The sequence below is a fragment of the Hyaena hyaena genome, unplaced genomic scaffold (genome assembly GCF_003009895.1).
Source record: "Hyaena hyaena isolate Hyena2069 unplaced genomic scaffold, ASM300989v1 scaffold_17, whole genome shotgun sequence".
Classification (NCBI taxonomy): domain Eukaryota; kingdom Metazoa; phylum Chordata; class Mammalia; order Carnivora; family Hyaenidae; genus Hyaena; species Hyaena hyaena.
In genome coordinates, this window is record NW_024080648.1 from 11,343 (window position 1) to 20,439 (window position 9,097).

General features: G+C 38.4%; 1 pseudogene; it reads left to right on the forward strand.

The window, feature by feature from the left end:
- Positions 1-4,622: 4,622 nt before the first annotated feature.
- On the forward strand, positions 4,623-6,757 carry LOC120223101 (annotated as a pseudogene).
- Positions 6,758-9,097: the final 2,340 nt, after the last annotated feature.

Below are 9,097 nucleotides of genomic sequence, written 5' to 3' on the forward strand. Positions count from 1 at the left end.
ATATATTCGTTTATAATTTTCACCACCTAAAGCTCTATAGATGTTGACTCATTACTTCCGGTATTTGCTTTGGAGAAGCCTGAGGTTAGTCTGAACTTTTTTTCTTGGAGAAAGACGTTTTTGTCTAGTCAAGAACTAAATTTATGTTATTTTCTTCACTCTTGAAATTATGAATTTTAACAGAATCACTTAAGGTTTTCATCCTTATTAATGTTGCCTGTAATGGCTGAGGCTTTTCATCTGTAGACTCAAGACTTTCTTTTATTTAGGATACATCGTCCTATTATAACCCAGATTTATTGTTTTAGTTAAAATGCTTCCTTTTTCAAGGACACAAATTATGTTGCACACCATTTTTCCATCAACTGCATCTACTTTTTCTTCTCTCATGATTTTAATCTCCGTTCATTTCTCATATCTTGGAGGCAACTGTTCAAATTTGTTCTACGCATTACTATTCACTTTTCAGCAGTTTTGGCTTTGTTCTTTAGTGAATCTAATATTGAGTGATTCTAATCTCATGAAGATATTAATTTTGCCATTTTGCTTTTAATTTATTTCCTTTTCATTTCAAGTTACCTCCTAGCCAAATTCGCTTTCATGCCAGTATGTTGTCTTCTCTTCTCAAAGGTTTATCCTTTGAATTTCTTTGAGAACAGGTGACACTGTTTCTAAAATTTTATTGCCTGCAGTGTCCTTTAAATGAATCCATTCTTAAGCTATGTTCTTTTATGTTACAGAGAAATGTTCTAATCTCCACACTTCCTCAGCATTTAAAATTCATTCTCGGAACAGGAAGTGAATGCAACCTGGTTGTGCCTGGGAAGTAGGGATGTTATGTCGGTTAGAATTGCTTTCGTCTGAAGTAGGAGAAAGAGCCACAGTGGCTTAAGCAGATGGAATCTTCTATGCTCACATGACCAGGCTTCTCCTGAACAATGTAATTTATTCTTATGACTGCAATGTGGCTGTACCAAATCTAGGCATGTATGTATGTATATATTTCATATATACCTATTATCAATATACTAAAATATATAATGGGTATATAATATATATTTAATGCTTTAAATATGCATACACACACAACGTATATATGTATTTATAATGGGTATCTTGAAGAGGAAAAGGACAAGGAGAAAAAGGTGGGTGTCCAATTATTTTTTATATTAGACCAATAGTATATTTTTGAAGGCTCCACTCAGGACACTTCTCTTTCTGTTTCATTGCTAAGAACTGTGTCACTGTGTCACATGGTCACCAATAGTTGCAGTAGAATTTGCGGACAGAAGTATGGTTAGCTGGTATAAACCATCACTTTTTATTCTTTAAAATAATGTTAATGTTTATGTATTTTTGAGAGAGTGAGGGAGACAGAAAATCTTAAGCAGGCTCCATACTGTCAGGGCAAAGCCTGGCATGGGACTCAAACCCACAAGCTGTGAGATCATGACCTGAGCCAAAGTTGGATGCGCAACTGATTGGGCCACCCAGATGCCCCAAAACAATCATTTTTTAAAAACCAGGGACAAAGGCCAGTGTTCACAGGTGCAAAGGCCTTTGCTAGTTTCCGTTACTGGTAATACACGCCAAAGAGAGCTACAGAGGCAGGACTGTCCCTGGCCACATGAGAAGACAAGTCCCAATGAAGACAGTGATCTCAGAACCTCTTCTCTAAAGCAGAAGACCTGACCCAGGATGGTGATTCTTGTCGCAGCATCTTAAGTCCTATTAGTAGGAGAAATAATTTCCAGATTTTGCAAATAGGGTGTTGGTTTTTGGTTAATGTGAATTTTTTCTTCACAAATGTTATAGTGAGAAGGTAGAAGTAGCTCAGGAATCTCAGTATTTATTCAGACATGGTTATAGGAAAGACACAAAATGCAGTATGACATGAAAGTTCTTGATTAGATTAGTGGTTTCTGAAGTTAAAAAAATCCCTGGGTAGATTTTAAAGTAATATTAGTTGATTACCTTCTGTGTGGGAAGTACTAAGATATATACAAAGGTGAAATCTATCGATACTGCCTTTTTAAAAATGATCAAATAGAACATGTGATTTAGGAATGTAAATACTTCTAGGCTAAAAACTCTTTGAGGGCATTGCATATGGCGTAGTCAAAGTTTTTCTCCTCAGTTTGTTTACTGCCTCACTGATAGACATAAATAGTCTATAAAAGCTTGCTACATTAGCAATAGGAAATCACCTGCTATAGATAAATTCAATGATAAAGATACATATACTGTGCTCTGGGGCACAGAGTGGAAATAGATCTCAGACCAGGTGGGCATGGTGGCTTTGAGCCGGGCCCTACAAGGGACTTGTAGAGAAGGGAAGACGCTGAACGACAAGGAAACACAGAGGACTGAGGACTAGCATGGACAGGAACAGTGATCAGATCAGTGAAGGAAGTAATGAGAGGATAAAGAAGGCAGATCCCATCTACATCGTAGGTGCCCTTGACCTGGTCTTTATTCTTTGGACGATAGGCAGCTTTTGAGGTTCTGAGAGACCGTATCAAGGAGGTGCAGGGTGAAATGGAGAAGGAAACTCTGGAGACAAGAAGATGAATCTGGATCTTCTACCAAGTCTCCCTGACTCTGATAGTGAGGATTTACATAGAGTGATAAGATTATATATTAAGAAATCTAAGTGGACAGAACTGGAAAAATTGTAACCCTTATGACATAACACTGTCTTCATTTTCTAGCCATGGCTTGCTTTCATCCATCCATATATTTATTTTTATGTAAAACAATGTGATAAGCACTATGAACAGCAAACCCAAACTAGACAAATGGTCCTCCCCAACCTCCTGGTGCTCCTCCTTCCTCCCAATTGATTTCTGTGGCAACCATTTCCTTTTTATAAGGTTTTATTGCATTTATATGTATCTCTCAAAAAGCATGGGGTTTTAAAAGTGATTTTTAACTCTCTGTAGAAGTATTATGTATGTATTATTTTGGGACTAATGACTCTCATTTAATTATTTTGCTAAGACCTTTGAGGTACTTTAAAATGCAATTTCCTTTTGCATTTTTAATTATTTTTCTTTTAGTTGTAATGAACTTGATAATGACCCAGTAGTATTTTAATTAATTCATTCATTTGTCAAGTTTATTTTGTTGTCACTAGGACAAATTCATGAGAAGGCTGAGTCCAAACTTAGTTTCATCTGTCATAGCCATGAAATAGTTAAAACTGTTAAATTCAAACTTAACTTAATTGAAATGGCTTTGATACCACCCAGTAAATATCAGTTATAAAATATAAACATAGATTTTTTTGGCTATGCATGATAGGACATTTCTTCAGATGCACCATAGTGAGATAATTTTAGCAAAATATCATAAATTTCATGAATTTGTAGTTATGATCCTCCTAATCAGAATATGCATTAAATATGTGCTAAAGTAGTAAATATTGGATGTGCCAGTTACAGATGTATATAAAGATGATAACTATGTGTGATTCTTAATCTCTCAGATCAAGCAAAGCTGAGTATAGGAATTTTGTCATATTTCACTATTCAAACATTCTTTGATATTACCCGAGGAAAAAAGTCCTGAACCAGGCAGAATTTTTTTTTTTTAGTTATTCACCCATCATCTCTGGGAAAAATTTAGGACTTGATTAAGCAGAAAAAAATGTAATTGCCTAATTTCACAAGTGTTTACAATTTGACATGCATTTTTCCAAAATTAAGTCACATCATAATGATATTTTTCTAGATATTTGTGTCTTTCCTGGATTATGGCTCTCTTTGCTACCTGATAATCTTCCAGAATTACGGGGACCAGTTTATCACAGTTTTCCCAGGCTTTCCAGTTTTAACACTGAAAGTCCTGCATCCCAGTAAGGGCCATGTCCATAAATGCTTTGTCAGGCACCTAGAATCATGCATAGTTAGGTCATGTCATGTACCACTAATACACACTCTTTTAGTGATGGATTTCAGATATATTAGATTCTCATTTACATTTTAATACAACACTTGTACTATTTCAAATTAATAATTTGTAGTATGTATGAAAACCCTAAAATATAAATATTTAAAATCCATCCTTTTAACTAATTTGAATTATAGAATATTTATAAAGTCATTTTATTTCTTTTAAGTGTATATAGTAATTTGAACTAGAAAGAATTTCTCATTATACTTTAATGAAGAAATGGGAATGATTTGTAACTGGTATTTCAGTTGTTTGTATGCATTGCATGAAAATAATTTGTTTTAGCAATACTTAGATTTAAAGAGCTTCCTGTTCTCATTTTCTTTCTTTAAAAGGGTTTATAAAAACTTATTCTGAGAGGAAATAGAGTGTTGTACTTTCAAGCATGTCTTCTGAAATCAAAACCTGGAGTACAAAGCCTGACTCTTCCACATACTAAAGTATGTGATTTGGGCAAGTTGCTTAAGCTCATGAATACACAGTTCCTTGATCTTCACATGGTCTAATACTTAGTACTGGGTAGGCTCTCCACCCGCTGCTTTTTGGCCACTGCCCTCTCCTTCTCCCCTGGTCCCTGGCCCTGCTGGCTGCTCATCACCCTCCTATTGCTGCTCTCTGTTGTCAGTACTGCACACTACAACACACTTCCCAGTTGCACTTGCTCTGGGATGCTGGGTACCTGATCTTCCAGGTGGGTCTCATTGGTTCCCAACATGACGTCAGTTACATGGTTATGGGACTACCAGAAAAAAAAAAAAGTAGTCATGCACCGTGAGAAGTTGTATACAGCATGTGATAATCTGGGCAATCCTGGCCATTTCACCATAATTTTTAATCAAGGTTTTGAGATTGTGTAGAATGACTACAAGTGGTTTGCCTTTTTTTAGGTATAAAGAAGAGGGGAGCAAGGTAACCAGTTGTCGGTAGACTCTGGATCTAGTGTTCTCTCTTGTCTAGCAAGAGAGTGGATGCAGGATTGAAATGCGAGAGAGGCTAATGTCCAAGAGGAGACAAGAGAACGAAGTAAGGTCCTTGCCCCATTTTTATTAGGATCAGAAGGCTTACAAGCATGATGGATGTGCACAAAGAGACAATGAAACCGGTGAACATTAACTCATGGGTGTGAGAGAAAGGGGGTTTTGAAGATTTGCATTGTTAGGGATTTGGATCAATACAAAACAAAGTCTTGGTGCCTGGCAGATGGCTATTTAAGGCAGGCATAAGGCGCCAAGTCTATTTACCTAAACTTGCCTAGGGGACAAGAAAGACAGAGCAAGACAATTGCCTCAGGGTCAACAAGGCACTTTTCTTCTGCTAATTAGCTCTGCTCTGGGCAATTTCACCTCACTGTGTCTATAGTCCTATTTACCCACTTACCTATTTTGGTCCTTCCTTCCTGTGAAAGCAGTTTTTTTGCTATTGTACTAAGTTGAGGGGCATTTCCACGCTGAACACGGAATCTTGTTTACCTAATTTTGGATGCTTTCATCCTGAGGCTTCTTATTCCTATATGCCTTGTTAACCCGTGGGTGCAAGCTCAGGGAATTCCCAAGATTATTCTCCACAACTAGTTACTGCCAAGAAGCCATACCTGGGTGGATGCAGATGTGCTGAGCTGGAAGTAGGCTCATTTCCCTAGAACTAAAGTGGGAACTACCACTGAGAAGGTGAACGTGAACACGGCACACCATGAGAGTCTCCAGGGAAAACTATTTTAATTCTAATAGGCTCTACAAATATAACCATGGCTTTGTGAAAGTGATCCATGCAATTCATAAGTCTTAAACAAATTTTTTTAAATGTTTATTTTTTTGAGACAGAGACAGAGCATGACAGGGGTAAGAGCAGAGAGAGAGGGAGCCACAGGATCTGGGCTTTAGGCTCTGATCCATCAGCATAGAGCCTGACTCAGGGCTTGAACCCATAAACCATGAGATCATGACCTGAGCCAAAATTGGATGCTTAACCAACTGAACCACCCAGGTGTCCCCAGATGTGGACTGCAACCACATACATGGAATATGAGACTCTAACCCTAAGAGAGACGATTAGGAGAGGTGGTAGCCGCAGCTGGAGAATCTCACCACTGAGTGTTGAAATACGTGAAGTGATTTCACATTTGCCAGCATCTTGGGACTGGAGAAATGTTCTTAGGACCGATTTTGTTCCTCCTGTTCAAAACCAAGCATCTTGTGGAAGCTGCTTCTCATTTGCTTCTGTGGGTATGCTGAAAGCAAGAATCCATATACTAACCAACAATACTCAGACCCCAATCTTGAGTCCTCAGGAGGTTGTCTCTTACAGCCAGTATGCTCAAGGCTGTGAAGGTGGGCCATACCTCATCACATGAAAATATGCCCAAGGTTTTGGGCTGCTAGAAGAGCCATGCTTCCCCTACACAGGCACTGATTCTCCATGCAAACTGAAGGAGGCCTTGCTTCCATTAATACTCCTCCGAGCACCATTATGTGGCAGGCTGCTATGGGGGCTGCAATGAGCTGGCCCGTCATGGCCCCATGGTAGTTGCTTTTGAAATCTATGATGACTTCCTCCTTTAGCACAAGGGGATCCACCTACTACTACACTGGTCTGAGAGACCCTTTCAACCCCTTTGAGCTGACTAATCAGGCTGTTTTGCTGGTGGGCCATGGCACTGACAGCTTCTGGGATGGATTGCTGGATTCTTAAAAACAGTTGGGGCACTGGCTGGAGTAAAGATGGTTAATTCCAGATCCACAGAGGAACCGATGAGTGTGCAATTGAACACATAGCAGTGGCAGCTACTCCAATTCCTAAATTGTAGCGTACACATCCCAGCATCTCATCCTGACTGCCATCAGTCATGAAAGGGAAGACTGGAAACTTTCACAGCAGCAATTTCAGAATAGTACAAATAGATTCCTATGAAGATTTTTGCCTTTAACATTAAAACTGCCTTTGATTTGAATATATCTTCCCAATGACCACTGGCCTGCTTTATGGCTATGCAGTAACAAAATTCAGGATTTTGTTAGTCATTTGTAATTCAAATGTGCTATATTTTTTAAAAGTCTTTTTCAGAACACAGACTTATTTTTAAAAAATTGTAAAAATCACAAGAAAGTATGGCAATGTGTATTAAATTTTTAAAAAGTGAAGTAATTTTTTAAATATTTATTTACTTTTGAAAGAAAGAGAGAGACAGAGCATGAGTGGGAGAGAGACAGAGAGAGACACATGCACACAGAATCTAAGGGAAGCTCTAGGCTCTTAGCTGTCAACATAGAGCTCAACATGGGGCTCAAACTCATGACCATGAGGTCATGACCTGAGTCCAAGTTGGATGCTTAATCAACTGAGCCACTCAGGCACCATGTAAGTTTTTAAAAGTTTTATTTATTGAAGATGCCTGGGTGGCTCAGTCAGTTAAGCATCTGACTTCAGCTCAGGTCATGATCTCGCAGTCCATGAATTCCAGCCCCGTGTTGGGTTCTTGCTGAGAGCTCAGAGCCTGGAGACTGCTTCAGATTCTGTGTCTTCTTTCTCTCTGCCCCTCCCCATTTACACCCTGTCACTCAAAAATGAATACATGTTAAAAAAAATTTAAAGTTTTTAAAGGTTTTATTTATTTTGAGACAGAGAGAGAGCATGAGTGGGGGAGGGACAGAGAGAGGGGTAGAGAGAGTGAATTCTAGGTAGACTCTGCACTGTCTGCATGGAGCCTGACATGGAGCTCAAACTCATGAGCAGTGAGATCTTGACATGAGCCGAAATCAAGAGTCAGACGCTTAACTGAGCCATCCAGGCGCCCCTTTAAAAAGATTTTTGTAAAAAAAATTAGTACCATTTAGATAGTTTGTTATAAAGACTAGACAAAATAATGTATGGTAGTCATGTATTATAGGGCCTGATACGTTGAAGTTTTCAATATTTTGACTATAAATAGCTATAAGGTAGGTTGAGTCCAGATCTGTGCTGTGGCAACATCTGCTCTATTTATTTATTTATTTCTGTAATGGGGATCAAGATTTTAAAATTAATTTTTGGTGCCTGTGTCTGTGTATTTGATGGCTTCATCACTGGGGAACTCCAAAACATATTGGATGAAGGAATTCTAACATCTCTGGCCAATTACCCTTTTAATTGAGCACCCAGGTAGTAATGGGACAGCTAACCTGAGGTAGATTATTTCTTCTATAATTCATTGTCCTCAGTCAGATTTTTCTCAGGAGATGGGGCTAGCGTCAATAAATTGACTGTGTTTGCTCATGTTCATTCTCTAATTGTGGATATGTTTTCCTGAAGTAAATGTTCAGTTTTTAATAGGCTCCAGAATGATTTAATCAGTGTTTATGCTCTGGTCGTAAAGAACACTCTGTGATAGGCTTGCCATCTGTTCAAGATAAAAATGAAATCCCTTTTGAAGAAGTGGGCAGTTGATAGAAAGATTTTAATGAATGTTTAATGTTATTGTATCTATGTGAGGGGCTTATGGTGACAGTAACATAAATGTGTAAGCCTAAGGGCTCAATCTTCAGTGTTTTGGTTTCTATTAAGTCTCTGTCGGAGAATTGTATTTTGAATTTCTGAAGTTGGATACCAAAGTGATAGAGGGTAGATTTACTGCAGTAAATTGTTTGCCCCAGTCAAGTTCTCTTTTGAATCTCTGCTCACTCCTGCCTGGTCACTGCCTTCCAGTAGAACGAGTCTGTTCATTCCAAAGTGGTGTTCTCCTTCAGGAACCAACCTTTCTTTGTACTTTACGGATTTGAGCAAATACTTTCATCTGCTTAGAATCTAAAGTGTGTTTAGATCTTCTTACTCTAATATACAGCAGTTTGTATTTCTGTTGTGATTGTTGCTGATACACATCCTAACCATATTTCATTCATGTTTCTATGAACCTGCTTCTCCTTCCTGGTATTTTGTCTCTAAAACATGGCCCCATGATAGTATAGTACACATCTTCTCAGATCGTTGGTGTCTCTTCAAATTGAAGCACACGGTCCTAGCAAACTCAGTAAGAGGTCCAGCCAGGGAACAATTTTCTAATTTGAGATTGTCACTGCATACTGTTTAGTTTCCCCTTGGATTTGTGGTTGAAGTTGTTACAAGGGTATCGTAAAAGAAAAAGGAAGAGGAAAGCTTTTCCCCAAATGTGATA